At 56.7% G+C, this 12,028-nt stretch overlaps 1 protein-coding gene across 1 annotated transcript in view; it reads right to left on the bottom strand.

The window, feature by feature from the left end:
- Fam222a (family with sequence similarity 222 member A) overlaps positions 1 to 7,767 on the bottom strand; it is a 44,931-nt gene extending 37,164 nt beyond the window's left edge. The window contains exon 1 of the mRNA XM_051161709.1: positions 6,906 to 7,767. The gene's annotated coding sequence lies outside the window, so the exon portion shown is untranslated. The remainder of the gene's footprint in view (positions 1 to 6,905) is intronic.
- Positions 7,768 to 12,028: the final 4,261 nt, after the last annotated feature.

Below are 12,028 nucleotides of genomic sequence, written 5' to 3'. Positions count from 1 at the left end.
TGCATAGAGATGGTCCTCAAGAGGCCTCTGAGACAGGCAGCAGGGCTATGGAGGGCTGAGAGGCCCCCTCCCCAGGTACCTGTTTTAGGTCTCCTCCTCAGTCACTCCTCTGCCAGGCCTGGGTATTCCAGCTGGACCCCCCCAGGGTGCTCAGGAGCATTCAACAATTCTTGTGTGCCTATCTACTATGTAGTAGGCACTCCTGCCTTCTAGTAGCCCAGAAGCAGATAGTACCAAGCACAAGCACCCTGCTTGGCAGAGGCGCTAGGTACTTAGATGGGACCTCTTTGCTCCTCTGCTCAGAGCAGCCACCACTGAATGTCGAGGCCAGCAGTTGGCTCCTTCCTGTCCCTTCTGGGTCATATCCCAGCCACACCCAGGCCCTTTAAACCTGAGCAGTCCCACCCATCTGTCATGCCCTTTTCAGCACTGCCTAGTGGAAAACTTTAAGGCTTTCAGAGCAAGGGCCAGCTTGTTCAGGAGGCCGGCACACCTGCCTGACACCCCCAGGCTATGGCTTTTGAGTCCTAGGTCTGAAGAGTGTAAGCTGTGCTGCCTAACTTAGCTGAACCTTCAGTCTCTTCATCTTTGAAATGGACTAAGCTCTGCCCTGGAGAGATGGCTCAGAGGTTAAGAGCACCGCCTGCTCTTCCAAAGGTCCTAAGTTCAATTCCCAGCAACCACATGGTGACTCGCAACCATCTGTAATGTGATCTGATGCCCTCTTCTGGCCTGCAGGTGTGCATGCAGACAGAGCAATGTATACATTACAATAATAAACACATCTTTTAAAAAAAGAAAGAAAAAGAAATGGACCAAGCTCTTCCTAGAGGCATAGAGAGGAGCACAGGTGCCCAACGGGGTGTCCAGGAAGAGCTTAGCAAACACCAACTGTGAGTAAATTCCAGGCTACAGGCGTTTTGGAGTTTGCAAGGCAGGTTCTAACTGACTCCCACACCGGAACAACCCCTATACTCAAAAGAAGGTCCCCCAGAAACTCCAGCTGTGATTCCCCCAGTCCTCTAAACCACATGGACATGGCAGAGAGACCCCTGAGCTCATTAAGGCCAGACAGCGGACCTGTTCCAGCCTATAGGTCCTGATGACTGATTGCCCAGAGCACTGGAAAGAGCTCAAGGTCAGGAAAAGAACGCAACAGGGGAAGAGAGGGCGGCGACTGGCAGAAGGGGAGCCAGGCCTGCCACGGCACTTGCCATCCTTGACATTTTATGAGGGACACCGCCGAGTCTGGCTTGAGATAGGGGGCAACCTGTTCAAGGTTGTGCAAAACACGAAGAGATTGCTCGCCTACAATAGGCCCCTTAGCTCCTGCTCGGGCATCTTGACAGAACGAGCTGTGGAGCCCCACTTTCCACGGAGGAGGAGGAGGAAGAGGACCCTGCTCACCTGTGGCCCTGGCCCTAGAGTTCCCTTTTGCCTTGCTGAACCTCACTTCACTTATACAACAATGATCAAACTATCCGTGGCGGGACAATAGGGGGAGTTAAACACCAAAGCCTAGCCTGGCACATGGTGCATGTCAACAGTGATTCTCATGACAGGAAGAGGGGTTTAAAAGGAAAAGGGCCTCAAAGCTCTCCCTCCGTGAAGCCTTGCGTGCTCTAAGTGTCTACCTGTGAGCTTTCACATGTTTTGAGAGAGCTGAGGCCCCCAGGGGCAGGGGCCGGGACATCTCACCCTCTGGCTTGCTGGCCTGGTAGGTCGCATGCGGTGAATCCCTCTACTGTGGCATCTGGCCTGATCTGGGGTCTGAGGCCTCTACCTCGTCCCTCACCATCACTTGAGGCCACTCAAGGCCTTCTTTGTGTCTCTGGTGCCAAGAGCCCACCAGGCAGGCAATGACCGTTCCTGTTCACCATCTACCCTAGCCTACCCTCATACCCTTCCTCTCAGACGGGCTCTGGGCCCACCTGACAGAGCGGGAGCCTGTGGTCACACAGATGGCAAGGGTGTATGGCCTGCAGAAGCCTCCAGTGGTGCCATGCTCGGCCTTGGCTCTGCCAGGCTGCTGGCCCTCAGCCAGAACTGAATCCTGAAGCAGACAGCTGATGGCTGGGCTCCTCCTTCCCAGAGAGGTCCCCTCCCTACAGACCCCGGATCGGTTAAGCCTGTGTCTAAGTCTCTGGGAGCCTGTTCAAAGCCAGCTCCTCTGGCCTCACCTCCTGTGCTCCTCCGGGGAGGGGGGTGGCAGACAGCTTCTAGAGCTGGGGCAATGGCTTGCTATGGAGCAGAGTTTAACGGCCAGGACCCGAGCCTAGCTAGCTCATCTCCACAGTTCCCGAGGGTGCCCTGCACACACAAAATATTCCCACCCACGAGCCCATAGGAGAACTGCTATTGCCAATAAACCAATCAGGAAACTGAGGCCCACAATCTGTCTGGGAACACACACACCCAATGAGGATAGAAACTAGGGTTCCAGCCCAGACAGAGGACCCCAAGTCCCCTGCTGACCTCCCTAGCTCCCAGGCCATGAGGCCACCCATCTTCCCTTGAACCACACGGGACCATTAGCTTGAACCTTAAGATGACCCCTCCAACACTCTCCTTTACCCATCCCCTCCTTATAAGCTGTCCTTTCCTGGCCATGCGAAGGGTGATCCCTCAGCCTGTGATATCCTTGTGCATGCTAGGCTGGACAGATGCTCAGTCCCTTCAGGACACCCTCTCTGAGCAGTTGTGGCCTTTTGTTCCTGGGGGGTGGAGGCCCCTCACCCAATCCAGGGCTCCCACTGCCAGCAGATTCACTCTAGCTGAAGGCCTGAGGACAGTGCAATAGTGGCCATGCCAGGTTGCCCTCATCAAGGCTGAGGCTAAGGTCCATCCGAGGAGACTACAGATAGGGGGAAAGAACCTTAGCCCAGTTTCCCTGTCCTCCCCACAGCTGCCCTGACTACTGGAACACACTGCCCTCCACCTGCCACTCCCTGGCTGTGTGACCATGCCATAAACATATCCTGTGTGCCCAGTGAAATGGGTTTGGGGGGAGGGGTCATCTGGTTCTCCTTCAGAGGCCTCTATTTCCCTACCTCTGAAATGGCCCTAACTCCACCAGGGGGTGAACAGGAGAGCACCCCACCAGCTGCCAGCTTTGGCTTGCCTTTTGTTTGAGGCTGGCAGTGAGGCACTCAGCTGTTTCTCAACTAAGCGATCAGTGGTCCAGGTGGAAGGATTGCACACACACCACCCCCCCACACAACAGCCTCCACCCCTTTGCAGAATTCCCTCCCCACCCCCAGCCCGGGCAGACTAAAATAGTCATTAGGCAGATTTCAAAAGATGTCAGTAGCTTATAATTATAGTCGACATCCTTCTGAGATAAAAGTGATTACCTTGGATGCAAATCGCTTAGCAACCAATCAGGGTGGCGGGCGGCGCCCGCGGAGGTGACCGGCCAGCAGCGCAGCCCTCCTCCCTCGGCCGCACCGCACAGGCGACAGCGAGAAAGCGCACAATAGCTCTTGACACGCAAATGGGTTAACACAATAAAGGCGGCTCCGGCCGGTGCTGGGGGAGAGCAGCAATTCCCGGCCCGCGGGAGGTAATAAAGCGACCCTTTTGTGTGCGCCTCCCCGTTCTCACCCCCGCCCAGCCCCAAGGAATCGCTGCCTGATTGAATTACGGTTCATGAATACGAGCTGCTTGCCTGCTTCCTCTGACTGGGGCGGGTTGGCAAAGCAGAGTGGGCAGGAGGGAGGTTGGAGAGGACGCCCTGGCCAGGCCCCAGAGCCTCTGGCACTCAGATGGGAGCCACGTGTGCTCACCATGTGGGCTCAACACGCAGAGGCCCTCTAGCTGAGGCGCTGGAAGGGTAGAGGACCCCCAGCCTAGGAACTGGGCTCCAAGACACTGGGAGAGCCGGGGATTATGCTAATAGCAGGTATAAACTACAGTTACAGGGAACAGTTAGCGCGTGCTGTGACCTGCACTGAGCCCCCCGGGGATACCTCACCACGCCCCTGGGCAGCGGGTGCTGCTAGTAGCTCCTGACAGCTGGGGAAACTAAGCCTCAGACTCAAGAGTCAAGCAGCAGGGTCACACAACCGGCCAGTCCGAGACCCAACCATTCCAGAGTCTGGTTCTCTGCCATAGCCTTCCCTGGGGAGCTTCAAGTTTCTCAGCAAAGGCGTCAAGCAACCCAGCGGGGCGTATTCCTAGTTCAGAGCTGCAAGGCTCCAAAGGTCAGGGCATTGGGTAAGTGACCGACTGGGGCACTGAGGCTAAGAGGCTGCAAGGGTGTTGCAGCGCCTTTACACACCTGCCCTGTCACCTGAGACAACAGGCCACCTCAGGACTACCCTCAGACAGCTTTGAGCAGTGCACTCCTCAGGAACTGACTGCAGTGGGGAACTCACGTGCCATCTTCCTCAGGGATGCCCCCAACACCCAACACCCCCCCCCGCCCGCCCACTGGGTCAGGAGCTCCACCCATTAAAGTACTGTTGCCATCTAAACCCTGGCCTTCCACCATCAGAGCCTGCCAGGAACTCCACGTAGCTAAGATCTGGGGGTGGCCTGAGGCTATCACCCCAAGCCCTCTAAGAGAGCCCAGGGGACCAAGCAGAAGTCACCAAGGGCCAGGGCTGGCTTCTTGACTACCTCTGGCAGGTGGGGGTCACGCTAAATGTTCCTCTTTGCAGAGCTATAGGAAGGAGCCCAGCAGGTAACGGGGAACAGGCTGAGATCACAAGGCCTGGTAGGAGTTGACACCGTGCTCAGCTGGTCTCAACCCAGAAACCCACCCAAGGGCAGGCGTGCCTCCCCTGTGCCCGTGTCCTGGAGATTCTGAACCCAGGGCCACGGAGGCCAAGCCACTGCAGCTGCCTAGCTGTGCAACCTCAAAAAAAAGGCCATCACTTCCTTGGCCTGAGCCTTGGGTTTCTCATCCACAAAATGGGTCACAGCACAAGGCGCTCCAAGCAGCAGCTGAAATGCTGCAAAATGCCTGGCGCTCCGGAAGCCGCCGCCGCCGCCGGGTAAGCTGGCACTCCCCCTGCTCCTCGTCGTCTGGCGCTTAGTGCCAAGCCCGGGGAGCCGAGGGAGAGGAACAGAAGGAGTTGCCCAACTCTGACAGCCTTTCCCTCTGCCTTGGCTGAGGGAGTGTAAATACTCCACAGAAGGCCTCCAACCGCCTTTGTGTGTATCTCTGGTGCACACTCCAAGTTTGTTTCTAAACTGGGAAGTGTCGGGAGGCCTTGCAAACAGCCCTGTACCCACAGCCTCCCCTTGTACCCCAAACTCCTGTTGCATCCCCCGTCCTCAGAAGCTTGTGTTTAAGGAAACCGCTTCAGCTGGAAACACCATTACCCCCCACCAAACCCCCAAAGCATCTGCCCCAGTTATTTATTGACCTGTTAATACAAGAGCTTGGGTGGAGGACGTGAAAAAACGCTGTCTCCACAGAGACCAGGCCTGGCTTCTCAGAAGGGCCCCCTCACTTTTGCCATCTCACCTGTCCCCCCCTCACTGCGGGAGCAACGGTACCAGGTTCTCCGACCTTTTCCCCTAGAAATATGGCTGTAGCTGATTCACCCGTATCTGATCCTGGCAGTGACTGCTGGGATGGGCATGGAAGTGTAAGGGGACCTGGCCTGGGGGTCCTCTGGGCTCCACACTGTACAGGGCTGCTGCTGGAGTGTGGTAGGGAGGGAGGGGGGCGCTCTAGCCTTCAGCATCCATCTCCTCCGGCCTTGGCAGAGGTGGACAGGTTCAGATCTCAGCTCTGACTTTGCCCTGCATTTGCTTAACAGGCATCCATCACACTGCTTGTCAAAATCATCTTAAACGCCGGAAGGAGAATGGCTTAAGGAGGAGTTCCTGCCGGGCCAAGGCCCCTCACCTTGGGGGTGAACAGCAGGACGCAGACACACAGACACAGCCACAGGCACACAGGCACACACGCACACACCAGGAAGGTCACAGCTCCTCTCTCTCCCCTAGAATTTTCAGAACAGCACGTTTGAAGGCTGAAGCCTACATTTCTCTGGGGACCCCGGGGAAACTTCAGCTGCTGGCTGGTACATGGTGGGGGCTCGTGAAGGCTCCTCTTGAGCATTCTACTTAAAAGTGGGAGGCTGCTCTGTCTGGGAGTTATGGGCCCCCAGACACTGCCAGCATACACAGGCAGAGTTCTGAACACCTGTCCTTAGGGGCAGGAATCGGGTAGGCAGCAGGGACAGCTGGCACTGCCTCCCTCCCCCACCTCCAGTGGTGACAGGGGATTTAGGTCATAAGATGCAGAGGGGAGGATGGGGGTGTTGGCCTTCATCTTCTACTGCTGGAAGGCACCCAGCCCTGGCCATTGCTGGCTCTGGGTCAAGGCCAGCTGTGTTGTCACCACAATGTCGCTGACATCAGAGGTCGGGCAGTGATGTCACAGGCAGCCCACTGGGGACATGCTGTCTTTGTGAGTTATTCGCGACAATAGAGACACAAATGCCTTGCCTCAGAGGACACAATCGTCAGACAGAAGTTTTGAGACTCCACACCTCTGAACCCTGGCTCTTCAAGATCTCAAAGGTTGTTTTGTAGACCCTCCATGTTAGCCCACCCTGGGTGCCCCCAATCGATTTCTGCATAAACTACAAGAGTTCCCTGGGAATTTTCAGAGGGCAGAGCCACTACCTTTGTTAGCTTTACGGTTGGGGTGACCTTTCCTCTCTGGCATCTGCTGAAGCTCAGCGGACCAAGGTCCACACCCTCCACTCCAGCCAGACTAAGTAAGTTATGTGGGCAGGACAGGGGCGGACAGTAAGCTTTGCTGCCTCTGGGCGCCCAACAACCTAGGGCCACTTTAGGCCAGTGCAGGTTGTCAGGTGGTCCGGTTGCCAGGGCCTGCCCCCCACCCCCAGCTCAAACCCAAATTCCGGTCCCGCGCAACTCACCGTGTCAGCCAGGCAGGCGAAGGGCACCAAGTCTCAGAGGCCAGGACGCTCCAATCGGCGGGACTTGGCCATGCAAGGGTGATAAAGATTGCCGGAGGAAGGCCCCCGATGCCTTTCTTCGGGTGGGAAGGGGAGCTGTCGGTGAGGGCTCCCGAAAGCGCCGTCCGAAGTCGGAGAAAAGGTTTTTTCCTCTCAGCACCGGTGGCGTCCGCCCGGGACCCCGGTCGCTCGCGCGCTCAGGCGGCGCATCCTCGCAGGAGACTGTGCTCCATGCGTCCGGCGGGAGGCGCTGCGCCTCCCTCCGGGTCCCGGCTCACCGCTGCAGCTCTGCCCGCGCCTCTCCCAGGGCGCCCTCTCCGTCCGCGCTGGGAGGCCCGTGGCCGCGGCCCCTCTCGCCAGCCCCAGCTGCAGCCTGTCTTTGTTGCTTCCTCTCGCTTGCCCTCCCGCCCTCGGCTTGCAGCTCCCGGGTTTGCCCGGAGGGGAAGAGTCCGTCTCCAAGGAGGATTGCACGCACCTGCAGCGGCCCCGGCTCCTATGCCGGCGTGCACCGGCCCCCGCAGGTTGCAGAGAGCAGCGCCGAGAACGCACCGGCCCCTCCTCCTCCTGCTCTAAGCCCCGGGTGTGGGGGGAGGGGAAGCCGGCGAGCAGCGGCAGTGGCAGCCGCAGCGAGCGGCAGAGGCTGGGATGCAGCCTCCCGGGCCTTGGCGCTGAGGACCAGCAGATCCAGCTGGCGCAGGGCAGACTCGGGGGATGGAGAGCTGTGCACCGGGCGCGGGGTTCGAGCGCTGCAGCAGAGGCGGCGCGCAGGTCTCTCCCGTGCCCGTGGCCCCCCGGACGGCTCGCGGGGCTCCCGGGGCCGCAGCCTCGCGCTGCCCGGCAGGGTCGCCTGGCCTCGGGCCCGGCTCTCCGCCCGGCCTGGCCGGCGCGCGCAGCCTCTTCGTGGAGGTGCCGGGCCGGCAGTGCCGCCCGCAGCTCCGCTCCTACACGACTGACAGGCGCGGGCGCCCGCTGCCGCCGCAGCGTCTCGCCCCCGGCCCGCCCCCCGTGTCATAGCCCAATCAGCTGCAGCCGGGAGGCGGTTACCACGGTGACGCGGCACCGCGTCCTCCGCGAGGCGGGGCCCGGGGCCGCCACGCGCGCTTTTCGCGGTAAAATTCAAAGGCCGGCAGGGCGGCTCTCCAACCTCTTTACCCAAGCTGGGACAAGGCGGGCCTCTTCCTAGAGGACTGCAACTCCCGGCATGCTGCGCGCCCAAGACGAGAGAAGGGGGTCCCGTCTGGGAGCGCAAGGCGTGCTGGTAGTTGTAGTCCATTTGTCGAGGACATAGGGGTGTCTGAAGGTAGACACTGTGCTGAGTGTAGCATCTTCATCATCTTGTTTACACTTGGAATAGACACTATGAGGAGTGTGTTAAAGATAATAAGAATAGGTTGGAGTGCAACTAAATGGTAAACGGTGTGCAAGACCCAAGATCAATCCTTAGGAACACACACACACACAGTGCACACTACACCTAATCTTCAAAACTGAGATAGGCATTCTGACCTACATTTTACAGAGAAACTGATACTTGGCACCTGTTCTCAGTTTACTAACAAAGCTGAAATGAAAAGATGTGAAGTGTCCTGACTACCTTGGAGCATTTGGGGACAGTAGTGGAGTTTTGGCATCAATGCTGAGATCTGTGGAGCACAAACTCCATGCTGAGTCAGTCGTAAGCTACATCCCACAGATGTATACAGTGACCATGGCAGGCAGTATTCTCTCACTGTGTCGCTCAGATGGTCTCACTCAAACTCCTAACTCTGAGCAATCCTCCTGCCTCAGCCTCCTGAGTACAGGAACTATAGGCACAAACCACCTTACCTGATGAGGCTCTAATTTTTCTTCCACTTAACAGAAAGGGAAACTAAGGCACGGTATCACCTAAACCTAAGCAGCAGCTTCCATTCTTATTTGCCTGATGGCCCCAGGTTGCACTCTCTTTTACTGACAGGATCCTCCATTGTTAATGTCTGTCACAAAAAACAAGCTGAACACACAGCTCCCGCAGAAATAAAAAGCATCAACCAGCCGGGCAGTGGTGGCGCACGCCTTTAATCCCAGCACTTGGGAGGCAGAGGCAGGTGGATCACTGTGAGTTCGAGGTCAGCCTGGTCTACAAAGTGAGTCCAGGACAGTCAAGGCTACACAGAGAAACCCTGTCTCGAAAAACAAAACAAAACAAAAAAAAGCATCAACCAACCAGACACCCCCCATGCAGCTCCACCTTAGGCTTTAAAGCCTAAACAAGGTCCCCCAGAACCTTGCTTGCTGTTGACCTTGGCCATTTATCTCGGGGCTTGGGGCCTGTTCTGTGTCTGTATAATGAGAAGACAGGACGCCTTAATCCCCTCTGTATCTGGCTGCTGTTGTAAGGGCCCCAGGAAAGAACACCACACCACGGGGCACTCAGTGTTAGCTGCGGTCCTTTATCCCGGAGTGCTGGTATCCAGGCTTCTGTGTGGACTACAACTGGCCTTAGCCTACTTTCAGGAGGCAACCATCCCCTGCCCAGAATCTGGGAGAGGCACTGGCAAGGGACCTCCATGGCAGGCCCAAGTAGGCCACCCACTCCTTATCTAGGGCAGAAGCAGCACAGAGAATGAGGTTCGTAGCAGATGCAGGCCTCTCCCCGTACTTGCTCTATTTCTCAGTGGCTTCCTGTGCCCCCTCCCTTTCTGCTCCCTGAGTCTAGCTGGGGGTGGAGATTTACCTGGAAACACGACCAGCTGCCAGCTGCTTCCCCTCTGGGCCAGCTGCCAGAGCAGCTCTGACGTCAGGGCCAGTTGCCCAGGAGACTGACTGGCTGGACCCAGGGCAAGGACAGGTGGGGGAGACCAGATTCAAGCCTGGGACAGGGTAGGGGACAGTGACAACCAAAGTCAAGGAGAAAAGAGGGCTGGGGCGGGAGGTGGTCCAGGTGAACGTTGGGCCAAGCTACAACCTTCTTCAAGCCTGAGACGCTGTTGTCGGTCATGTGATCTTCCCTTATGACCTAGTGTGTGCTGTTCTTTTTCCATAGCTCTTTTACCTTCACAGTAAACCTGTACGGCGGCAGTGCGTATAGAAGCACTACCCACATATTGTATGGGAAGGGGGCCAGGAGATTTGCCCATGGTCACCCAGTGACAGAACTGGGACCCTCCACCGTGGCTATCACACCCTTGCCAGCCACAGATCGACAATACGTGACCTTGACAGCAAATTTCTTCTCTTTTCTGGGCCCATTTCCTGTCGACTTCTCCCGATGTGGGCCAGTAGTTTCCAAAGAACCTGGCGTGATTCCAAAACAGAGTGGGTGGGGGAGGGGGGTAGAGGGATGGGGGGAAAAGTTGCTAGGGGTGAGATCTGAAGGGGCCGGCTGTGTCTAAAGGTCAGAGGGAGGTTGTGAGGGCTAATGGTGGGTTTTTGGGGTACCCACTGTGCCTCTGTTATGTGAATATAAGCCTCCAAACAGACAGGCACAGCCGCCCTTCCCACCCTGGTGAGGTTATAACCTTTGCTTTAGCTCTCGCTCTAAGTGGTATCCAGTACTAATGGGGTGCGATTGGAGACCCCATAAAAATTCCTTTGCTGCAGCCCTCAGGACCCCCAGGCAGTCCAGCCCCTGGACACTGGGGACCAGGGGTTAGCTGTCAGCCGACTCCTTCACCCTTCCCCTGAGACCCTCCACAGCAATCTCTCGGAAATACACAGACTCCTACCTCATGTGTGCCTCTTTCACCCCCGGGCCTTTGCAGATATTGTCCCTCTACCTAAAGGGTTCATCCTCCACAGCCAACTCTTGCTCCTCCTTCAGACTGCAGGTAGTGAGCCTCCTCCTCCAGGAAGCCCTTCATAGGTCGAGGCCTGCCGCCTTTGTGCTACATCTAGGCTGATACTCATCTTTTTCCCTAAGCTTAAGGCTTCCCAGGGCTCCCTAGCACGGGTTTACAAACTCAAGGTGTGTTGAGTTTATCTTTCAATTAATGAATGAAGTGGTCCAGATTTTTTTTTTCTCTCTCAAATAGTTTTGCTATGTAGCCCAGGCTGGCCCTTAAGGCAAACCTTCTGCCTCGGGCCTCCTGAGTGCTAGGATTATAAGTGTGAGCCACCACACTGAATTGTTCTGTTCTCTTTTTGTCCATTCTTTTCTTTCTTTTTTCTTTTCTTTCTTTTTTTTTTTCACACAAGGTCTGGCAGGCCTGGAACTCTGACCGTAGATTAGGCTAGCCTCAAACTCACAAAGATCTGCCGGGTCTTTCTACCTCTGTTCCCCACAACTGCTGGTATTAAAGGGAACTCTATTTTCTATTTTTATGAAGGGAAGGAGGAAGTGGAAACAGACTCATGGGGGGATGCCTCCAAGTGATTCTGTTCCTCTGTGCCTCAGTTTCTTCCTTCTGTAAAGCGATATTCATGATGTGTCAAGTTAGTCCTGTTCTCACTTTTGGCTTATTTTTGTTTTCTGAGACAGGGTCTCTCTGTGTAGCCTTGGCTGTCCTGGACTCACTTTGTAGACCAGGCTGGCCTCGAACTCACAGAGATCAGCCTGCCTCTGCCTCAAATGCTGGGATTGAAGGCATGCTCCACCACCAACCAGCATAGTCCAGCTCTCACTACAGAGGCTTGGCCGTCCCAGTTCCACTGCTGATTCCCCCCCCTATATTAAGCATGTTCTAACAACTGTCCTGGGCCCAACCCTGAGGATCAGGGTGACCGGTGGAGAGATATAAACCCTCTGGTCTCTGAGAAAGCAGCTTACCGGGCAGATGCAGAAGCTGCCCCAGGGCAGGGCAGGTGGTGCAGGAGACACACTGATGGCCACCTGTGAGCAGTGGACAAGAACAATAAACAGCCAAGGAAAAAAGTGAGGGGACCCCAGGCATGGGAGGGGGGAGGGTGGCGGGGGGGGGGGGCGAGCCCAATGGAAAAGATGCTGCCTGCCCAGCTTGCTTTCCCAGCTGGGGAGCTGAGTCCCAGCAAGGGCTGAGCAGGCAGAGCTGGGCCTGGATTCTGGCAGTGGAGCCGAGGCCTCAGCCTTCTACCCGGCCCCCCTCCCCCAGTAGCCTCACCTGCCCTGGTTGCTCTAATCTAGGCCA

Source organism: Acomys russatus, chromosome 19 (assembly GCF_903995435.1).
Source record: "Acomys russatus chromosome 19, mAcoRus1.1, whole genome shotgun sequence".
Classification (NCBI taxonomy): domain Eukaryota; kingdom Metazoa; phylum Chordata; class Mammalia; order Rodentia; family Muridae; genus Acomys; species Acomys russatus.
This window is presented reverse-complemented; position numbering and strand designations above follow the sequence as displayed.